This window comes from Dasypus novemcinctus, chromosome 8, assembly GCF_030445035.2.
Source record: "Dasypus novemcinctus isolate mDasNov1 chromosome 8, mDasNov1.1.hap2, whole genome shotgun sequence".
Taxonomy (NCBI): Eukaryota; Metazoa; Chordata; class Mammalia; order Cingulata; family Dasypodidae; genus Dasypus; species Dasypus novemcinctus.
The window spans coordinates 39,956,162-39,980,234 of NC_080680.1; the positions used below are offsets into that span (position 1 = coordinate 39,956,162).

The 24,073-nt window shown below is 37.9% G+C and overlaps 1 pseudogene; it reads right to left on the reverse strand.

The window, feature by feature from the left end:
• Window positions 1-14,082: 14,082 nt before the first annotated feature.
• Window positions 14,083-16,570, reverse strand: LOC101443023 (general transcription factor IIH subunit 3 pseudogene; annotated as a pseudogene).
• Between the last annotated feature and the right edge of the window lie 7,503 nt (window positions 16,571-24,073).

The following is a 24,073-nucleotide window of genomic DNA, read 5'->3' on the forward strand; positions in this document are numbered from 1 at the left end:
TTTAGCCATTTGTATTTCTTCTTTGGAGAAGTGTCTGTTTAAATCTTTTTCCCATTTTTTAAATGGGTTGTTTATCTTTTTATTTTCAAGATATAGGAGTTCTTTATATGTGCAAGTTATAAGTCTCTTATCGGATATATGGTTGCCAAATATTTTCTCCCATTGTGTAGGTTCCCTTTTTACTTTCTTGACAAACTCCTTTGAGGTGCAGAAGGCTTTAATTTTGAGGAAGTCCCATTTATCTATTTGTTCTTTTGCTGCTCGTGCTTTTGGTGTGATATTCATGAAGCCATTTCCTATTACAAGGTCTTGTAGATGTTTCCCTACACTGCTTTCCAAGGTCTTTATGGTCTTTGCTCTTATATTTAGGTCTTTGATCCATCTTGAGTTGATCTTTGTATAAGGTGTGAGATGGTAATCCTCTTTCATTCTTCTACATATGGATATCCAGTTCTCCAGGCACCATTTGTTGAATAGGCCATTCTCTCCCATCTGAGAGGGTTTGGTGGCTTTATCGAATATTATATGGCTCTATATATGAGGTTCTATATCGGAACTTTCAATTCGATTCCATTGGTCTGTGTGTCTCTCCTTATGCCAATACCATGCTGTTTTCACTACTGTAGCTTTGTAGTATGTTTTGAAGCCAGGTAGTGTGATTCCTCCAATTTCGTTTTTCTTTTTCAATATGTCTTTGGCTATTCGGGGCCTCTTTTCCTTTCCAAATAAATTCCATAGTTAGTTTTTCTAGTTCCTTAAAGAAGGCTGTGTTGATTTTTATTGGGATTGCATTGAATGTGTAGATCAGTTTTGGTAGGATAGACATCTTAATAATATTTAGTTTTCCTATCCATGAACAGGGAATATTCTTCCATTTATTTAGATCTTCTTTGATTTCCTTGAACAGTCTTGTATAGTTCTCGGTATATAAGTTTTTTACATGTTTAGTTAAATTTTTTCCTAAATATTTGATTTTTTAAATATTAAATATTTAATATTTAGTTTTCCTATCCATGAACAGGGAATATTCTTCCATTTATTTAGATCTTCTTTGATTTCCTTGAACAGTCTTGTATAGTTCTCGGTATATAAGTTTTTTACATGTTTAGTTAAATTTTTTCCTAAATATTTGATTTTTTAATTTACTATTGTGAATGGTATTTATTTCTTGATTTCCTCCTGATCTTGCTCATTATTGGTGTACAGAAATGCTACTGGTTTTTGCGCATTGATCTTATAACCTGCAACTTTACTAAACTCATTTATGAGTTCTAGAAGCTTTGTTGTAGATCTCTCAGGGTTTTCTATGTATAGGATCATGTCATCTGCAAATAATGAAAATTTGCCTTCTTCCTTTCCAATTTGAATGCCTTTTATATCTGGTTCTTGCCTCAGTGCTCGAGCAAGTACTTCTAAGACAATGTTAAATAGAAGGGGAGAGAGTGGGCATCCTTTTCTTGTTCCTGACTTTAGAGGGAAGGATTTTAGGATTTCTCCATTGTAAATGATATTGGCTGTGGGTTTTTCATATATACTCTTTATCATGTTCAAAAAATTTCCTTGTATTCCGATCTTTTGGAGTGTTTTTATCAAGAAAGGGTGCTGTATTTTGTCAAATGCTTTTTCTGCATCTATAGATATAATCATGTGATTTTTTTCCCTTCAATCTGTTTATATGGTGTATTACATTGATTTTCTTATGTTGAACCATCCTTGCATACCTGGAATGAATCCCACTTGGTCATGGTGTATTCATTTAATGTGTTGTTGAATACGATTAGCAAGTATTTTGTTAAGTATTTTTGCATCTAGGTTCATTAGAGAAATAGGTCTGTAATTTTCCTTTCTTGTGGTGTCTTTGTTTGGCTTTGGTACTAGGGTAAGTTGGCATCATAGAAGGAGTTAGGCAATGTTCCTTCTGTTTCAATTTTTTGGAAGAGTTTCAGCAGGATTGGTGTTAGTTCTTTCTGGAATGTTTTGTAGAATTCACCTGTGAAGCTATCTGGCCCTGGGCTCTTCTTAGTTGGGAGGTTTTTAATGACTGATTCTATTTCTTTACTTGTGATTGGTTTGTTGAGATCTTCAATTTCTTCTTTCGTCAATATAGGCTGCTTATGTGTTTCTAGGAATTTGTCCATTTCCTCTGAATTGTCATTTTTGTTGGAATATAGTTTTTCAAAGTATCCTCTTATGATAGTCTTTATTTCTGTGGGGTCAGTGGTGATATCTCCTTTCTCATTTCTTATTTTGTGTATTTGCATCTTCTCTCTTTTTTTCTTTGTTAGTCTTGCTAAAGGTTTGTCCATTTTATTGATCTTCTCAAAAAACCAGCTCTTGGTCTTGTTTATCTTTTCAAGTGCTTTCTTATTTTCTATTTCATTTAGTTCTGCTCTTATCTTTGTTATTTCCTTCCTTCTTCTTCCTGTGGTATTACTTTGTTGTTTTTTTCCTAATTCCTTCAAATGTGCAGTTAGTTCTTCAATTTTTGCTCTTTTTTCTTTTTTGATGTATGAATTTATGGGTATAAATTTCCCTCTCAGTACTGCTTTTGTTGCATCCCATAAATTTTGGTATGTTGTGTTATCATTATCATTTGTTTCAATGTAGTCATTGATTTCTTTTGAGATTTCCTCTTTGACCCACTGTTTTTCTAAGAGTGTGCTGTTTAATTTCCATATCTTGGTGTGAAATCTGGGCCTCTGGCCCTTGCAGATTTCCAGCTTCACTCCACTATGGTCAGAGATATTATTTTGTATGATTTTGATCTTTCTGAATTCATTAAGCCTTTCTTTGTGGCCTAGCATATGGTCTATCTTGGAGAATGATCCATGTGCACTTGAGAAAAATGTATATCCTGATGTGTTTGGGTGTAATGATCTGTATATGTCTATTAGATCCAGCTCCTCTAATATACTGTTCAAATATTTCGTTTCTTTGGTGATTCTCTTTTGAGATGTTCTGTCCAGAGTTGATAGTGGTGTATTAAAATCCCCCACACTATAATTGTAGATGCATCTATTCTTTCACTTAGTTTTTCCAGCATTTGCCTCATGTATTTAGAGGCGCCCTTGTTAGGAGCATAAATATTTATGATTGTTCGTTCTTCTTGAGAGATTGTCCCTTTCACTAATATGTAGTATCCTTCTTTGTCTCTCACAATTGTTTCGCATTTAAAGTCTATTTTGTCTGATATTAATATAGCTACTCTTGCCTTTTTTTGGTTATTGTTTGCTTGTAAGATTGTTTTCCAACCATTCACTTTCAGCCTCCATGAATCTCTGGGTCTAAGATGTGTCTCTTGTAGACAGCATACAGATGGGTCATATTTCCTTATCCAATGTCCCAGTCTGAATCTTTTGATAGGTGAGTTTAATCCATTGACATTCAGTGTTATTATTTTCAAGGAATTATTTATGTTAGCCATATTTTGATTGGATTTGTGTTTGTCATATTTTGTTTATTTGTTTTTTTTCTTCTCTTTTTGTCTTTTTTGTTGCTCTTACACTCTCCTCCAACTCTGCCTGTCCTGTTTTTTCCTTTCTTCCTGCAGAACTCCCTTTAGATTTCTGGAAGGGGAGGTTTCTTGTTGGCATACTCTTTCAATTTCTGTTATCTGTGAATATTTTGAACTCTCCATCATTTTTGAATGCTAGTTTAGCTGGACAGAGTATTCTTGGTTGGAAATTTTTTTCTTTTAGTACCTTGACTATATCATGTTGGGAGCGATAAAAAGAATGTATGTCGGACTCAGCGAGAATCGGCTGCCAGAGAAGAGCCAACCCTCTCAATTAAGCAAACTATAATTAGCCCCTCACAATATGTCAGGTCCCACATCATGGCAGAACTCAAATCTGCTTTGTCACTTCCTCATTCTTCTTCCCCTTCAGGCCTTTGTTCTCCGTCTTCCCGCCACTGCCTAGATTGACAAGGCAGTGGGCAGGTGCAAGGCAGGTAAACTGAAACCCACTCTACATATCAGTAGTGACCACAACCAATCCCTAACTTTCACCTCCACCCATTACCCCTCCTTTTCCCAAGAGTATATATCCTTTGTTGCCCTCAATAAAATTTGCAGCTTGATCCTCACCCTGTCTCGCTGTCATTCCTCGCGTCTCCTGTCTCATCATTCTCCTCCATGCAAGCCACGAGCCCCAGTTCGCAGCCCCGCTGGCCGGGGCATTCACAGCTGGCGCCCGGACGTGGGACTTTTGGCTTGCGTGTGAGAGGGAACCGCCGCACCCACCAAGATAGAGAGCTCTCTTCACTACTAGCCGATGCAGAGGCGAAACTAGCGGCGCAGAGGTCCAGGCATCCGGGAAGGATCCTGTCCAGGAGGGAGTCCTGGGAACCTACTCGAGGTAAAGTTTCTTCTAGTCTCTTCATTTTTCTTACTTTTTCTAAAATTAAAGTTTTTTTCTTCCATGGGACAGGAACAATCACAACACGATCTATTTCTTAAACAAGTAAAGGAAGCACTTCAGGCGCGAGGAATTGTGGTAAAAAAGAAGGGTCTTAGTGAATTTTTTAGGTTTATCATAAAAACTTGCCCGTGGTTCCCTGAGGAGGGAACCATAGATGAAAGATGTTGGAAAAGAGTCAGTGACTGTTTGAACGACTATTATAAGACTTTTAGCCCCTCCCGAATCCCTGTCACTGCATTTAATTATTGTCAACTGATATATGAGATGATTCGGGCTTCCCCCCCGCTTCCCTGATGTTACTGAAATCATCACAGAAGGGGAGACTGCTTTAAAATTAAGTTCTCAACCCCCTTCGAGTTGCAGTAAAAAGTCTGAGCATCACTCGCAACCCCATCACTTACATTCAAACTCACCCCTCAGTTTAATTTCCTTTGATAACAAACCCTCCACTCCTTCTACCCCCTCCCCCAAGGATGAGGTCTGTGAAAACAACCCAGAAACTCCCAATGAAGATTAAGTTGTAATCTTAAACTGCTCTCACTTCCGCCCTGCCTCCTCCCTCACTAATATTAAGCAGGGGCCAGAATAACCCTTTTCAAAGTTTGTAGGCAAATTGTGCACGGCTGCAGAAAAACTGTTTGGCGATACCAACACAGAAACAGACTTTGTAAAGCAAATTGCCTTTGTAAATGCAAATGCATCTTATCAGGCAGCAGTTAGACCTTACAGAAAGTAGGAGAACTTGTCTGGTTACTTCAGGCTTTGTTCTAAAATTAGCCCTGCCTCGGGCGCTGGCTGGCGGGAGCACAGCAGGCGGCAGGCGGCACTCGGCCCAAGCCTTCCTGGCCGTGGCACCCTCCCTGCGCTCTGCGGGCGCGGGCTTAAGTGCCTGCTGATTGAAGCCCGCCAAAATCTGCGCCACCACGAAGAGCAAGGCACTGCCCCTGCTTCCCATTAGGGAAGTGGGAAACAAAGGCAGCCACAAGCCCCAAAATCCAAACAAACTTTACGAGGCAATCAACTTTATCCAGGCAAACACTAGCCCACTTTCGCAACTTTTCAAACTCCCTGCTGTCTACATGACAATGTAGCTGTGGGCTAGTGGGGGTTAATAGAGTTAAGCCACTGAAAAAAGAGAAAAACATGGCAACATTGGTGTTCTGTTTTATTTCCATGCTAATTCTAATTGGGCTTATTTAACCAAGATAATAAAATTAGTACAAAATTTTTATCAAGGTTTAAAAAGGAATTTTCAGTTTTAGATCAGTAGTTTACTCCTGAACTTCAAGTCTCAGTATAGTCTTACAGAATAATAATCCAAAAATTTGTGTTAATGGTAAACTGCTAAATTAGAGTTTAACTACATTTATGCTGCTCAAGTTATTTTAACTGATTGCTGATAACTAATAAAAATGTTTCCAAGCACAAGCTTTCATATTACAGGCAACATGAAGTACAGAAGAAATCTTCAAGGGTATAATCTATGATATGCTATATAACAGAAGATTTAAAAGCAGCTATACCAAGAAAGTAAGAATTATGAGTCAATCGTAAATAAATTATATATTTCTGTTAATGTGTTGTAATTGTTCTGTGTTTGTCTGTCTGTTCGTTCAATGTCAATGTATATTGTAATACCTCCGGATGGTAAATATAAATTACTAGAAATTTTTAAAAGAGCTCTATTCAAATGGCCAAAAATCAAATAAGCGCTTATATTAATACTTAAGTTTATTATATTAATACATAAGTTTAAATGTTAATAAGATATCTACAATAATAAAAATTGTAAATCTTAATTAACAAAATTAACTGTACGTCTTCATAAAAAGTTGTTCTTGCCTAGATTAAAATAAATAACTTATCTTTCTTCACAGGATAATATGAAAGATGCAAAACTTAAGTGAACATTTGGTTAAAAGTTTGTGAAAATGCTAACTGAAATTTAATAAGTCTTTGCAAAAAGGTGTTTTGTCCTAAAGTAGAATGGCTAATTTTTCATAAACTCTTGAAACTTAATTTGCATGTGGCAAGTTGTAAAAGGTATTGTGATAATTTTAAGTAAGGGAATGTGCTCTGTAAAGATAAAAGTTGTCTTCAATAGTCTATATGGTTATAAATAAAAGGTTTAATAAAGCATTGTTTACATTAAGGTATTAAATGGCTAATTCCAAAAGGTCATTCTTAAATATATATACAACTGAATTGATGATGATAATAATAAAAGGTAATTTTATAACAGGAAAGATTGACAGCAACCAACCTCCCCTGCCAACTTGCTTCTAAAAACCATTTCTAATATTGCATGCTACTAAGTATTTAAAGAAAGGTTCATTATTTTAACAAGCTTGTTTAGTGTTCTCAGTATTATAAGAAGTTTGCTTAATAACTTTGATGTAGGCTATATGGAATGTGTTTTTATTATTAAAGAAACGGAAAAATAATTTTGTCCTGAAATAAAATAATTGACTATTGGAAAGAGTAGAGTATAAGACGGAACCTGAGTGAATGCTGAAACTGCTGAAAGTTGGTGGAAAAGGAATTTTTACAGTTAAAGTTAAATAAAATTTAATGAGTCTTCGAGTAGTATGCTGATGCAAAGTTAATTTTTTTTGTTCTTTCTCAAAGCCTCTCACCATTAATCTGTTTTGGTAAAGTTCTTATCCTCAGTCAGTATACAAAGAAAGTCTGTCTTGTGTTTCTTGTGCTTATCATTTCCTAGGTATTCCAAGAAGGAAAGCTTTATCTCTTAAAGGAACATAATGTTCAAAACTGCTTTCTCAAAACCTAATCCTGAACAGTAGCCTTTTATTCCAAACTAATTATGAGATTTGTTCTTTTACCTTGAAAGAAAAATTAAAGTAATAATTAAGTTCATTTGATATGTTATAAGCTAAATAAAGGTGTTTTACAGTGTTATAAAATTAACAACTTTTTCTTCCCTTAAACCCTCTATTAATTAAAGTCGTATGGATAAAAGGTTTCTATGAATGCTTAAAAGTGTACAAAGTTACCAATATTTCAGCATAATATTAAAGAAAAGTACAATGTGGTTGTTCATGGTTTTAGCTATTATAAAAGAGTATCACAAAACAACCTCTTATCATAAATTAAAGTAACAACATACTATGCAGCAATCCCAAACACTGCTAGTTTGTTGCAAAAAGTTAAAGTCCAGCTGTATTGCTATCACTTTGTTTTAAAACTTGCTAAGACTTTCTTTAGTGTCTTCTTAGACAAATCAAGCCAGCTGCATTCCTTTATCTGTAAAGAACCCAACAATAAACTTTTGCAGTGCTTTTCAAGGCTGTGTGCATAGCCCAGCCATCCTGTACAGTATTTACTGATAGTAATAGTAATGGAAAAGCAGCATACGTTACTTTTCAAAAAGAATAGGTTTGGCCAACTCCTTATTCATCTGCTCAATGCACAGAGCTTTGAGCCATCATTAAAGTTTTACAAATGTTTTAAGAGCCCTTGAATATTGTCTCTGATTCTGAATATGTATGCCTTACTGTCAAGCATATTGAAACAGCTCATATCTTTGCTACTGATGAGTTATCTCAACTTTGCGCTGATTTGCAACATCTCATTAGGTTAAAATCTATTTACATTATTCATATATCTCTCATGCCTCTTTGCCTAGTCTTATGACATCAAATAATGCTCGAGCTGATTTATTGGTAAGGTGTTTACAAAGTGCTCATAATTGCCATGCTTTAACTCATATTAACGCTAAAGGCCTGTGAAATAAATATCAAAAGTTAATAAGACTACAGGCACAAGGAATTATCTGTACCTGTCCCACCTGTGGACCCTTAACTACAGTGTCTTTTCAGGCTGGGACTAATCCCAGAGGCCTGACTCCTAATCAATTATGGCAGATGGATGTTACTCACATATCATCCTTTGGTAAACTACAATCTGTTCACGTTTATATTGACACTTATTCTCATTTCATTTGGGATACTGCTCAAAGTGGGGAACAGTTTCATCATGTTCACTCACACCTCTGGTCTGCTTTTGCTGTAATGGGATGCCCTCTGAAAATTAAAACTGATAATGGACCTTCTTACATTAGTAAATCCTTTGAATCTTTCTGTTTAAAATATGGTATTGAACATGATACCAGCATTCCTTATAATCCTACAGGTCAAGCCATAGTTGAATGCAGCCATCATACCCTAAACTATGCTTTTAAAACAAAAAGGGGGAGATGATGGTATTATAACACCAAAAGATCAATTAGCTAAAGCTTTATTTACTTTACATTCTCTTAATGTTTATAATTCATTAACACCTGTGGAATGTCACTTAGAAAATGTCAAACATCTACAGTAGACACAGGAAATGAAGATCAACCAATATTCTGGAAAGATATTTTAAGCAATGTATGAAAAAAAAAAAAGCAGGATTAAAGTAAGGGGGTGAGGCTATGCTCTTATCATTTCAGAAAATGGAAAACAAGTTTAGTTATCTGCGAAAAGGATTAAACTCCAGAATGAAGAGATGGAGACTTCTACAACTTCTGATGATGGTGATCGTCTCGCTGGAGCTGGTACTGGAGTAGCAGCCCTAACTACACAACAAACTTCCTTCTCCTCTATCAGGCGAGCCATCGATGAAGATATAGCCCGCATCGAAACCTCCATTTCCCATCTAGAAAAGTCCCTAAATTCATTATCTGAGGTTGTCCTCCAAAATTGCAGAAGGCTCCTCTTAAAGAGGGAGGGATTTATGCGGCATTAGGAGAGGAATGCTTTTTTTTATGCTAATCATTCCGGCCTTATTAGAAATAACGTAGCTCAGCTCAGAAAGGGACCAGCAAAGCGTAATAAAGAGAAACCCAAGGAAATTTCTCCTGGGGGATTAATGGAATCCTCCCTTATATTCTTCCCATATTGGGCCCACTAATAACTATACTCCTCATATTGTCTTTTGAACCTTGGGTCATAAAAAGAATTATTCAGTTAGTTAAGGACCAGGTTGACTCCGCTCTTGGTAAGCCCATTCAAGTGCACTATCATCGACTCCACCTCGCTGATCAAGGTATATCTATGGACCATCCAGACTGTCTCCCCTATGATACCAACTCCCCCCACTAATAAGCTACTGAGTGCAAGGTACAACACTGCAAGAGACGGTTAGAGGTAAGCACAACCTAGCTGTTCTCTGAGAAGCATGCCTCACTAATTTAGGGGACCCGCTCTGTTCGCAAGGGCCACTGGGCAGGGTGCTTCGATCACATGCATCGATAGCATCACTGGCCGCTCAGGGAGCTGGGCTGGTTAGCCAATGACGGGCAACTGAACTGACCTAACAGTCAACCTAAGACAGGGACATGGCCTTTCGCTGCCATGCTTCCCAATGACGGGTAAGACTGGTCACGTGTGTGAGTGAGCTAAAACGGCTCACCGGGTGCAGTTCCGACCTAAGACAGGCACGGTCCCCCCTTTTTTATTCGCCCTTGTAGCGCAGTCGGTAAAGCCCCCTCTTCACATCGAGAAAATGAGGCCTCTGTTTCCCTCAGTTAGCCATGCAGAAAGTACTGTGCTAATAAAAGAAAAAGGGAGGAGATGTTGGGAGCGATAAAAAGAATGTATGTCGGACTCAGCGAGAATCGGCTGCCAGAGAAGAGCCAACCCTCTCAATTAAGCAAACTATAATTAGCCCCTCACAATATGTCAGGTCCCACATCATGGCAGAACTCAAATCTGCTTTGTCACTTCCTCATTCTTCTTCCCCTTCAGGCCTTTGTTCTCCGTCTTCCCGCCACTGCCTAGATTGACAAGGCAGTGGGCAGGTGCAAGGCAGGTAAACTGAAACCCACTCTACATATCAGTAGTGACCACAACCAATCCCTAACTTTCACCTCCACCCATTACCCCTCCTTTTCCCAAGAGTATATATCCTTTGTTGCCCTCAATAAAATTTGCAGCTTGATCCTCACCCTGTCTCGCTGTCATTCCTCGCGTCTCCTGTCTCATCATTCTCCTCCATGCAAGCCACGAGCCCCAGTTCGCAGCCCCGCTGGCCGGGGCATTCACAATATCATACCACTGCCTTCTTGCCTCCATGGTTTTTGATGAGAAATCAGCATTTAATCTTATGGAGCTTCCCTTGTATGTGATAGTTTTCTTTTCTCTTGCTGCTTTTAGAATTTTCTCTTTGTCTTGAGCGTTGGATAATTTGACAAGTATATGTCTTGGGGTGGGCCTTTTGGGGTTTATGATGATTGGGGTGCACTGTGCTTCTTGGATATGTACATCTGTGTCTTTCAGTAGATTTGGGAAGTTTTCAGCCATTATTCCCTGCAACACTCCTTCTGATCCCTTTCCCTTCTCTTCTCCTTCTGGAATGCCTATAATACGTATGTTTGTGCATTTTGCATTGTCATTCAGGTCCCTGAGTCCTAGCTGGATTTTTTCTATCTTTTTATCGATCAATTCTACTATCTGTTTGATTTCTGATATACTGTCTTCCACATCACTAATTCTCTGATCTGTCTCTTCTAATCTGCTGCTATTTGCTGCAAGTGTATTTTTGATTTCTTGAACTGTGGTGTTCATTCCCATCATATCTGTTATCTTTTTGCATATGTCTGCAATTTTCCCTCCAAGTGTTGTCTTCATATTGTTAACCTCTTCCTTTACTTCATTAAATTTGTCTGTGATATATGTTCTGAGATCTTTAATTACTTGTGTGAAGTTCTGCTCCCCTTCCTGGTTTTTAGTTTGTTCATTGGATTCAGCCATGTTTTCCTGATTACTGGTTTGGTTTGTAGATTTTTGTTGCTGTCTGGTCATCATTTTATCTTGATGGGTTTAATCAGTTCCTTAGCTTCTTTGTCTAGTCTTGGGGATTAATTAGCTGTTGTTTTTGCATAAGTGTTATATCTTCTCTTTGTCACTTCATTCTTCTTATTCTAATTTCTTATTGCTGGCTGAGTTCACTTTGAAGGAAAGTATTAGGGCCAGGGAAAGGCAATTGTGTAAGAAAGGAAAATGTGTAAAGTAGTATTGGTAATAAATGTTGACAGAGCAACAATATGAGATCTGGGAGGATGGATATTAGATTCATGTAAGTTGTGTAGAGTTATAGCAGTAGGTAGAGTACCTATAATGAGGTAGTCAACTGAATATGGGAGGAATGTGGTATGAATTAAAAAGCTAGTGTTTTCATGAGAGAGGGAAAGAGAAAAGAAAGGCAATAGTTTCAAGAGTGGATAAAAGACAGAAAACAAAACAAAGGTATTAAAAATTAAGAGTTAGACAATTTGGGGATCAAAGAAAGGGAGGTGGAATATAGGAGAGACAGTAGATGATGGAGGATATCAAGATGTGGGGGAAAGGGGATAGTGTAGGTAGCCAAAATCAATTCACACAGAAATGAGGCAATGGAGGATGAGGAAACCCAGCAAATGCGAGGTGTTCCCTGCAGCACCTATTGTATATTTAAGATAAAATAAAATAAGAAGAAAGTGAGGGACGAGAGAAAAGAGAGGAAAAAAAAGAGAGAGAGAAGAAAGAAAGAAAGAAAGAAAGAAAGAAAGAAAGAAAGAAAGAAAGAAAGAAAGAAAGAAAGAAAGAAAGAAAGAAAGAAAGAAAGAAAGAAAGAAAAGGGGGTTGGGTAAAGAAAAGGGAGGGGAACAAACAAGGAAAAGAGGAGAAGATATAGAACACCAACAACAGCAACAAGAAAAAAACCCTAAATAAATGAAAAAAAAAAAGACCTTAGGGGATACAATGGGAGAAAAAACTAGGAAATAATGCAATATTAGCAACCAGGACAATAAAAAATTAAAATTAAAATTAAAATTAAAAAAACAAAAAACAAAAAACTCAAACGTTGTGCGCTAGGACAATCAAGGACCTCAGATGGGCCTCAGGACGTAGTGGATTCAGGGATGGAAAGTCTGTGATATTGCAGACTCAAGAGGTGTGAGTCTCTGGGATGTGGGCCACGAGGGTTTAGGGGACACAGACCTAACAACCTCAAATCCGGTTAACAGGGAGCCTGGGAGCACCGCAGTGCAACACAGCCTTCAGGGATCCCTGCAGCTGGGTGCCAGCCCTATGGGAGAGGTCACATCCACAAACTCTGACCTATGTGTCCGAAACCCACAAAATTCTCCCTCTCTCTAGGGTCTCTTCTGTGGCTGTATCACCAATTCAACTTCAGGACACCTCCCGCCCTGCAAGCCTCCGAAACAGCCAGTTGGGGGCGCCTCTATATTGCAGCCAATTTAAGGATGCTGCAGACCTGCAGCCAGGCCTAGGGGGCAGGGCTCTAGCCAGAAGCACTGTATCAGTGTCCGAAACCGAAAATCCCAAGCCTCACAAAAGATTCCAGTAATGGGCTTCCAGACGCCTCCCACCCTGCAATCCCCCGAAATAGCCTCCTGGTGACTCTCTTTACTGCGAGTGGTTTAAGGCTGCTACAGATCAGCAGCCAGTCTTGGGGGCGGGGCTCTAGCCGGAAGCACTATTATTCGTGTCAGAAATAAAAAATTCCCCGCCTCGCAAAAAACTCCCGTCTGTCACACCAAACTGGTTTGTGAAGGCCTCCTGCCCTGTTAGCCCCTAAATAGCCTGCTCAGGGCTTATGAATTCCCCAGTAAAGCAGAGCCTCCAGGAATCGCATCCACAGTGCCGGTGCCGCCCTTCTGCCCGCCCCAGGAGGAGAGGCTGGTGCACAGCCCCTAACTCTGTGTAAGAGAGCCTCAATTTTATCTTTTACACGAATTTTCTCTGTTACCTTCCCATAAAATCGATGTCCAGACACCTCCTGCCCTGCAAAATCCCGAAACAGCCTGGTCCTGAAGAATTTCTAATGCTGCCCAGCCGCTTCTTTGCAGGAGAGACTATCAGTTGCCCTCACTCAACCACCATCTTGCCCCGCCCTCATGAATAAATTCTTAACTGAGAAAACACACAAGACTATGAGCTCAATAAACCTGTGCCCTAGAACCTAAATGGTACCTGGAACATAGCAGGTGCTCAACAAATATTGTAGAATATATGCATGAATTAATAAATTAGAAAGACAGCCTGGAATCTAATGTATGTTATCCTCCAACAAAAACAACCAAATCAATCTACTTTGTAAAAAAATAAACAAAGGTTATTCTTCAAAGCTATCCATTCAATGTTCCTGTCCCTTATTTTGTATTTTCTTCAGAGCTTAGTATTTGAAGAGCCTGCTTTTTTGAAGCTTTTAAAGACAAAAGTAGATAACTAAGAGGTAGCAAGAAATACTTTCAACAGTAATTTCCTTTTCCATTCTTTCTCCATATTCAAGTGTGGAAATGAGAAGACCAATGACATGAAAGAGACTTTTCTCATGATGAGTAATCTTAAAATACATAAACATAAAAAAAGATGCCTCAAAGAACACATGGAACTTAGTCTTTTTCTTGTGTCAGTCAATCTAAATAAATGCCTGTATGAAAGGAAAGAATCTAGAAATTTAAGAAAACCAGTTTTCCGCATTCAGGCAGTCCATGGGTTTCTAATGTCAAATATACCGGCAAATGGCTAACTAGAATAAGGTAAATTGTTTTTAAAACTTTCACCTCTCTCAGGTCTTGAGAGCTTGAAATTCTCTAATCTAGAAAAAGTACTTATTCTAGAGATATGACAAATTCTTGTCATAAATTCGGTCAATAAGAATGGACTAGGACCTTGTCTGTAAAATCCTGTTCTAGAATTATGACAAATTTAGCCTTGATCACCAAAGTCCTTGATTTCATTTCCTCATTATCTTTAACTCCCTTGTGCACTCTATGAATGTAGTAAAGGGCTTTGCCAGCACAGTCTCTGTATGTTGACCCTTTATGTCACTCTTGGTCAATTAGATCTTTAATCTCTTCAGCAATAACTTCATTTGCTGCTGTAACAGCTCATATTTTCCATTTTTACTCCCTGAGGGATTGCATTCAGAAGAAGGGTTGCCATGGTCTCCAAAGAATTCTCCCCATTGGCTATTCTTTCCAGGATACTTTTTTGAATGTGATTGCTATCACAGCAAGTTTGTTGGAATGATTCATGAATAATGGGAATTTCCCAACACCATCACAGCATTTGTGTATTTTGACAGAGTAAACAGATTCCTTCAATGCTTGCTTTCACCACCCAATTGGGTTGGTATCAACTGTGATAAATAGAAGATTCAATTCCTCCTCATCTGAGACAATGGCAGTTTGGGCACCTCGGTCAAGACAAACTCTTAAAACATTCAGGGGTCTGATGTCTCAGTTTCTAGGAATCTGGTTGTTGGGACATGTTACAGTATTCCCACCAAAGTGAAGGACAAGTTGCTGCTTTTTGCACACAATATCACTGAGAAAGAGACGCAATTACTGGTGAGCCACTTTGGATTCAGGAGGCAACATATATACTATGTTCTTCTTTGACCCATTTACTGACTAACCTATAGTTCTGAATGGATCCCAGAGCAAGAGGAGGCTCTGTAGCAGGTCTAAGCTGGCATGCAAGCTAATCTTCCATGTCGTCCATATGACCTAGCAGACCCAATGGGGCTTGAAGTAGCAGATAGGGATGCCGAATAGAATCTCCAGTGATAACAAGTTAAAAAAAAATCATGGCAACCCTGTTAGGATTTTGAAACAAAGGCAATCTCTCTCTTCTGTAGATAAATATCCTTTTGAGAAACCATTCTCCACTTGTTACTGGGTTCTCATAGAGACTGAATACCTGACTATAGAACACCAAGTAATTATGTGAACTGAAATGTCATGAGCTAAGAACTTACCTCACTCAAATGACCACAGTGCTGAAAGTGGGATATACGAGATCAAATTAAGCAGTTCTTAAGGCACAAGTAAGTTGGATGAGTAAATGACTCAGATACCCATGTGTTTATTCCTGCTGCATTGACATTTCTCCCTCGATTCATATGTATGGCCTCATGGAACTTTCCTTTTGTCATGTGACTGAGGAAAAGAAAATTAAGGTCTGGTTTCTAGATAGTCCTATATAATATGTGTGTACAACCTAAAAGTGAATGGCTTCATTCAGGAATGTCCCTGAAAGACCAGGGAGAAGGGAAATTTTCCAAGTGGACACAACATCAGGCAGTGATCTGGTTGTCCACCTAGCCTGGAAAGAGACAAGGCCAAAGGTATAGATCTACACTGATTCATAGATAGTGGCAAATAGTTTGATTACATAATTAGGAACTTGCATATATGTATGAAAAAACTAAATGGGAATTAACAAAATTGGAAGATTAATGATATGCAATTTTGAAGATGTATAAGGATAGACTTCTCTGAAATGGACTAGATTATGATTTTTTTGTGTGTCGCATATGAATGCCCATCAAAGGATATCCACTACAGAAGAAGTTCTCAATAATCAGGAGGACAAGATGCTTCATTCTATAGGAAAGTCAGCCTCTTTTCCCAACCATGACAATGTTCACTCAAAGGACTCATGAAAAAAATGGCTATTCCATCAAGGAGCTATGCTCAACAATATATAGACTTTTCAAAAATTTATTGTAGTAGTATATCTACGATGCAAAATTTCCCATTCTAGCCACTTTTAAGTATACAATTCAGTGGTATTAATTACATTCGCTATGTTGTGCTACCATCACCACCATCATTACCAAAGCTTTTTCATCACTCCAAACAGAAACTCTTTACCCATTAAGCAATAACTCCCTATTCTCCCCTCTCTAGCCCCTGGCAACCTCTAATGTACCTTCTGTCTCTGTGAATTTGCCTATTCTAGATATTTCACGTAACTGAAATCAAACAACATTTGTCCTTTTGTCTCTGGCTTATTTCACTCAGCATAATTTAAGATTTATCCATGCTGTAAGATATATTAGAATTGAATTCTTTTTATGGCTGAATAATATTCCATTGTGTAGATATATCACATTTTAACAACATGGTTTAACCTCTGCATAAGCTGATCTGATTATTGCTAGGTGGCCAAGCTTTTAACAACAGAGAATAGGGGAACCAGCAAATTCCTAATGGTAGGTTGACTACATTGGACAACTTTCATTATGTTACACCAATTTGATCTTTTCCTGCCACACATTCTTCTTTCAGCATCACTATCTATAGACTTACTGAATGACTTATTCACTTTTATGGTATCCATTATAACCATGATTGATAGATTTTATTTTCCAAGGACAGCCAAAAATAGTATATCCTATCCCACATTCTCTTCTGCAGTGTGACTTTCTCCATCCCATGGATCTGGGCAAGTGTTACGACTGCTTTGAACAATTTAATACGGCAAACTTGATGCTGCGCTATTTCAGGACATATCCCTTAACTGGTCTGGGCTCCTACTTTCTGCCTCTTAGAAGCTAGCTTCTATGCATGACTTCCTGAGACCATCATGCTGTGATAAACCCAGAGGATGAGATAGCAAATGAAGAGAGAAGCCAAGAAGTACCTAAACCTCAGGGTTGTGAGAAAAGAACATCTTGGACATTGAGGCCCATCAAGCTTCAAGCCTTCAGATGATTTCAGCCAAAGCCATTATCTGACTGCAACATGACCTATTTAAAACCACCCGTTGAGCCCACTCAATCCATAGAAATGTGAAAATAATAATAATAAAAATGTTGTTTTAAGCCACTAAGTTTGGGGCTGGTTTGTTATATAGCAAAAGATAACTAGAACACATGGCTTCTGACCAAGATACTCATTTTCCAAAAAAGAAGGGAGGGAATAGGCTCATACTCAAAGGAATCACTGATCTTACCATATACCCCCACCATTTTGAAGCAGCTGGTTTAATAAAAGACTGGAATAACCTATTGAAGACTCTGTTTCTGTACTAGATGTGGCAGCACACTCTGGGCTGAGGTGCTATACTACAAGACAGATATGTAATTCAAAGCAGCATTCAATACATGCTGCCATGTTTTTGGTAACCAGATACATGCATCTAGAGACCAAGAGGGAATAGCTTTTCCTACCGTTACTCACAATTGAAAACTCACAAATTTTTTGCTCACCAAAAACTACTGGACTGCCTGTTGGAAACTTGGGATCGCCATCACCCAGACATCACCATTACTCTTTTATAAATTCTCCTCTGTAACAAAGACAAGAACCCAGGGAACATAGAATCCTTTGCCTATATAATTCTGGAGTACAGTCTGCCAGTGAGAGCATAAGACTCAGAAAACAGAAAGCAGGGAAGCGGATATGACTCAACTCTTAGTGGGCACCTACCATATAAAAGGTCCAGGATTTGAACCCAGGGCCTCCTGGCCCATGTGGTGAGCTGGCCCACATGCAGTGCTGCCGCATGCAAGAAGTGCCATGCCACGCAGGGGTATCCCCCACATAGGGGAGCCCCACACATAAGGAGTGTGCCCCGCAGGGGAGCTGCCCCACTTGAAGAAAGTGCAGCCCACCCAGCAGTGGCACTGCACAGAGAGGTGACGCAGCAAGATGATGCAACAAAAGAGACACAGATTCCTGGTGCCGCCGAGAATGCAAGCAGACACAGAAGAACACACTGCAAATGAACACAAGAGAGCAGACAACGGGGGTGGGAGAGGGAGGGGGAAGGAGAGAGAAATAAATAAATTAAATCTTAAAAAAAAAAAGAAAACAGAAAGGAGAGGCCATTATTCTCCATGAGACAGTTGTAAGTAGGCATGAGCAGACAGCCAACATGAGGTTTAAAGTACTTTCTGGGTGAACTTCTTGAGAAACACCTCAGTAGGTGCTGTAGAGAAAGTCTGTAGGAGCTTACCAGAGGTTCTTAAGATTTGCAGTGGCTTCTGGGCAAGGTATAGTCACTTGTTTTAGTGTTGAAGGCTGGGAGAATTGGTGACAGGTTCCCTGACCTTTGCTACCCCTATCTTTCCACTGGATGTGTAAGCCTCCAATTAGTTGTATTAAATTCTTTTCACTTAGAGGGTGGCTTCAATTTTCCTGGCAGGACCCTGATTGATATACCTTACAACATATTAATTTTTATTCTGAAAATATATCTAAAATAATCAGACCAGAGAAGTGCTCAGTGAGACACAATAAAGAACTAAGAATATAAAAGGGTGGAAAATGGGAGCTAGGCAGTCATGCTCTTTGGTCCTGAATTGGAATCCCATTATATACCAATTGTCAGGTTGCTGAAGTTATTAGTTTGCCCTTCTTTCAATTCCCAAGACATGCTAAATAACCTCTTTTCTTCTTGGAGCCTTCACACAGACTGTTTCACTTCTGGTGAGGCTCTTTTCCTGCCAGAAGAGAACTGAGAACTGGGCTGGTTCCTCCTCATCTTACAGGTCTCTGCTTAAGTGTCTTCACTCAGAGCAGCCTTCCCTGACCACAGTGTTTAAAGCTGTGCCATTACCCCAATAATCATGTAATCACGGCAACCTACTTTTTCTTTTGAGACATGTATTACAATTTTTAACTGTTTATTTGTTCACTTGAATACTGCCTGTCTCCTCCACTGGACTGTAAATCCCTAAGAGGGGAAGAACTCACAACTGTTTTTCTCACTAACTTATAATTGGCACCTAACACAATGTCTTGTACACAGTTACACTCATTAAAATTTATGGAATAAATAAGAAAAATTATTTGGAATCTCACTCTTTGAGGAATGGTATTTAGCCCTCCCTTATTCTGAACCTACACATCTTTTGCACTGACCTATTTGCACACTGATGGTGCTGTTGGGAGATTCATCATAGAAATTAAAGCACATAAAGTCAGAAGACATCAATTGGGGAGTTACTCTTCAGTATTCCTTTCAAAAACATGGGCAGATTCCATAAATAAAATACCTCAAGTTAGAGATAATCAAAATTTTACAAAGAAAATTCATTACTTTCTATAGGTGATTTTTGCCTGCGGTTAATTTTAGCGTCTCTCAAAGGTGGATTAAAACAAGAAAGTAGTAGGAAACTTAGAAAGTAATAAGACATTTTATTATAAGTTTCTGAGTTGAAAAATTACCTTTAGAAAGGATGTAAAGGGAGAGGACACATAGCCTTGTGTGACTTTTAGGCAGTTCTGGAAGAGGTCTCAGACTGAAACTTCTGTAGTCAAAATGAAGTTCCTACTACCCTTATAAATTTTCAGCCATGATTTTTGAGCCTAAACCCATGATTTTCATCACTATCGTATTTACACTGAAAAACAAATAGAACATAAAGCACAAAAACCTTAAGAATACAATTACATTGGGGTACTTCTTTTCTTTAAAAGAAAACCTCATCCACTAGAAGGCATGTACTAAGAAAATTCCTAAAGCAATTGAACAATTGCAATGCATAAGAAATATTCATTGTATCACAGAGAGACAGAGACCCATTTCCCTACCTATTTCATATGCAGGTCCTGGGTTGGCTCTTTCTCCTTGGACATTTTCTTTTGTTCTTTTCTGAAAATTACAGTTTGGATATCCTGGGGCCTCTATGGTAGGAAGGAAGATCAGGGCAAAGGAAAAAGATGACATTTTGTAGCTATCAAATATCAAAGAAAATAAAACATCACCTACTCAGCAAAAAAAAAACCATATTTTGCAACTAGTATCCTCATGGATTTGAATGGCAACATTAATTGGTCATTTAAATTCATCTTCAGTATTAGTACCTCAATAGTATTTACCTACTTTGTTAGGTTAAAAATGTTCATGTTTTAACCAGAAGATTAATTACTTTCACAATATGATAATTCTCTTTTGAAATGTTAACTTGAACAATTGAGTTTTACATTGAAAGTTTTACATTGAAAGTATTTAGCTTAGTGTTACCGGATTTTATTTAGGTTCTTGGATATGCTGCAGAAATGAATTTCAAGAGCACACCAGGAAAGTTAGGCCAGTAATTTATTGAGTTATGGAGGGAAGAGAAATAGGAGAAAATAACAGGTTAGGGGTCCCAGGTAGAGAAGAAGGGGGTGAAAAGCAATAAAGAGGGCTGATTTACAAGCTACAATTCCCCGTTATAGATTATAAATCCCCAAGTTTACTTGTGTGGCCACATGGCAGAGGAAAAATTGTGAGAGTGGTGCACAGAGGGCAGGAACAGGTCCAGAGGCAAGAGAGTGGAATGCACACTCAGGCCTGTGCCCGACTTTAAACTGTTAATTATTCCACCCCTTTGCTAATGGCAGTAAGAGGAGTTCCAGCTGTTTGCTGTTTTGATTGATTACCCCACCCATCAATTCCCGGTGAGGGCCCAATGATAAAGTCCTTGGGGAATATCCCAGGCTTCTCCTGGTTTCCAGAAGAAGTCTTTGTTCTGAATGGCAGGATCTTGTGTGCGTGGGGGTCTTCCAGCAGCCATCTTGGGGGTTACTGACATCCACATGGACTCTGCCAGATTCCAGATCCGTCTATTGATTCCCTATCTTACTAGCCTGATTCATTCATTAGTCTTAGCTTACTATTGTGTTATTATGCTGATTTGCTAAAAATGATGCTCTCTATTAATAGAAATAGGTAATAATGTGTATAGTGCTTCTCAGTTTACAAAATTCTGTGACACCCATCTTCTCATTTTTATTCCTCCAATTGGAATAATGAAGTGTTAGAGATAATCAACTAAGTGTAACTAACATTCAGGGGTTGCTTCATGGCATATATATATTTTAATAATTCTTGATTATACAGGAAGTCTTGTATGTGGGGAAATAAATCCACGCACCAAGAAAAAGTGTATATAAAAAACAAGTTTATTGTTTATGTATCTATTGGTTGATTCAATTTCTTTAAAAGATATGGCCTGTTAAGATTATCTATTTCTTTGAATGTGAGTTTTGGTAAATTGTGTCTTTCAAGAAAATGATCCATTTCACTCAAGTTATCAAATTTGTGGACATAATAATTTTTCGTAATATTCCTTTATTATCCTTAATGTCTACGGGTCCATCATGATAGTGTCCCCTTCCTTTGTGAGATTAGTCATTTATTTCTTCTTCCCCCCACCCCCTTTCTTTGGTTGTTAGCCTGACCAGAGCTTTGTCAGTTTTATTGATCTTTTCAAAGAAACAGATTTTGGCTTCACTGATTTTCTCTATTGTTTTCCTGTTTTCAATTTCATTGATTTCTGTTGTAGTAATTATTATTTCTCTACTTCTGCTTACTTCAGATTTATTTTGCCTCTCTTTTTTGAGTGGCTTAAATTGGAAATTTAGCTTATTGATTTTAGATCTTTGTTCTTTTCCAATTTATGCATTCAATGTTATAAATTACTGTATAAGCACTGCTTTTCCTGCATCCCAGGAATTTTGATAAGTTGTACTTTCATTTTCATTTAGCTCAAAATATTTAATTTTCTTTTGCAAATTCTTTTTTGATCCATGTGATTTAGAAGTATGTAGTTTAATATTGAAATATTTTGGGATTTTCCAGCTATCTTTCCGTTGTTGATTTCTATCTTAATTGCACTCTAGTCTGAGAGCATGCTTTGTATGGGTTCTATTCTTTTGTATTTGTTGAAGTATGTTGTATGGCCCAGAATGTAGTCTGTGTAGGTTACTCTTCCATGTGAGCTTGAGAAGAATGTGAATCCTATTGGTCTTGGATCAAGTATTCTATAAATGCCAATTAGATCCAGTTGATTAGATTCAGTGCTGTTCAGTTGAACTATATCCTTATTGATATTCTGCCTGTTGGATCTGTCAATTACTAATAGAAAATTGTTGAAGTCTCCAACTGTAACAGTGTATTTGTTTGTTTCTCCTTGCAGTTCTATCAGTTCCACATGGTGTATTTTGATGCTTCTCTTTTTAGGTGCATACATATTAAGGTTTGTTAGGTCTTCTTGAAAAATTCACCCCTGTATCATTATGAAATGCCCCTCCTTATCTCTGATAATTTTCTTTTTAAAAAATCTCCTTTCTCTGAAATTAATACAGCTACTCCAGGTTTTATTTCAATTAATCTTAGCATAGTATATCTTTTTTAATCCCTTTATTTTAACCTGTCTTTACATTTAGAGTGGGTTTCTTGTAGGCAACATATAGTTGGCTTTTTAAATCCATTCCAACAGTCTCTGTCTTTTAAGTGGTGTATTTAGACCATTCACATAAAAATGATTATTTATATAGTTGGATTAATATCTAACATATTTGTAATTGTTTTCTATTCATTTGCCTTGTTCTTTGTTTCTTTGTTTCTTTTCTTTTTTTTTTTTTTTGTCTTCCACTCTTTAATTGTCTTCTCTGGTTTAACTGAGCATTTTTATGATTCTAATTTTCTCTCCTTTCTTAGTATATAAATTATACTTATTTTTAAAATATTTTATGGATGACTTAGAATTTTCCATATACGATTACAACTAATCCACTTTCAAATAATATTATGCCACTTTATGGATAGTGCGGGCACCTTTATAATAGCGTATTCCCAATTACTCCCTTCCATCCCTTACGGAATTACTGTAATTTATTTCACTTATCCATAAGCCATAATCAACCAATATATTGTTGCTATTATTTTGAATAAACTGTTATATGTTAGATCAGTTAAGAAGTATAAAAATAAAAAAATTTTGCTTTACTTTTTTTTTTAAGATTTATTTATTTCTCTCCACTTTCCCCCCACCCAGTTGTCTGTTTTCTGTGTCTATTTGCTGCATGTTCTTCTTTGTCCACTTCTGTTGTTGTGAGCAGCACAGGAAACTGTGTTTCTTTTTAGTGAGTCATCTTGTTACGTCAGCTCTCCATATGTGCAGTGCCATTCCTGGGCAGGCTGAACTTTCTTTCGTGCTGGGTGGCTCTCCCTATGGGGCCCACTCCTTGTGCATGGGGCTCCCCTACACGGGGACACCCCTGCGTGGCATGGCACTCCTTACATGCATCAGCACTGCATGTGGGCCAGCTCCACATGGGTCAAGGAAGCTGGGGGTTTGAACCGCGGACCTCCCATGTGGTAGATGGATGCCCTAACCACTGGGCCAAGTCTGCTTCCCTTCACTTTCATTTATTCCTTCATGAATGGTCTTCCTTTCTTTATGTAGAACCAAGTTTTGAACTACATCATTTTCCTTCTCTCTGAAGAACTTTTTATAAAACATTATTTGCAAGGCATACTTGTGACAAAGTCCCTCAATTTTTGTTTGCCTGAGAAAGTCTTTATTTCTTCATTTTTCAGTTGAAGGGTTTTTTCTTTCAACACTAAATATTTCACCTCACTCTCTTCTTACTTGCTTGGTTTCTCAAGAGAAGTCCAATGTAATTCTTCTCCTTGTTTCTCTACAGATAAGGTTTTGTCCACTCACCCACCTCCCTTGCTTCTTTCAGGATTTTCTCTTTGTCTTTGATTTTCTGTAGTTTGAGTATGATATGCCTAGGTATTTGTGTTTGTGTGTGTATGTGTGTTTATTCTACTTGGTGTTGTCTGAGCTTCCTCGATCTGTGGTTTGGTGTCTGTTATTAATTTTAGAAAACTGTCATTATTACTTCAAATGTATTTTCTCTTCCTTTCTTTCATCTCCTTTTTCTATTCCCAATATGTATATGTTATACCTTTTTAAATTGTCCCATAGTTCTTGGGTAATCTGTTCTTTTTCTTTCTTTTTTTGTCTTTGTAGTTCAGGTTTTGGAAATTTCCATTTGACATATCTTCAAACTCACTGATTCTTTCCTTGACTGTGCCCAGTCTACTAATAAAACCATCAAAAGCATT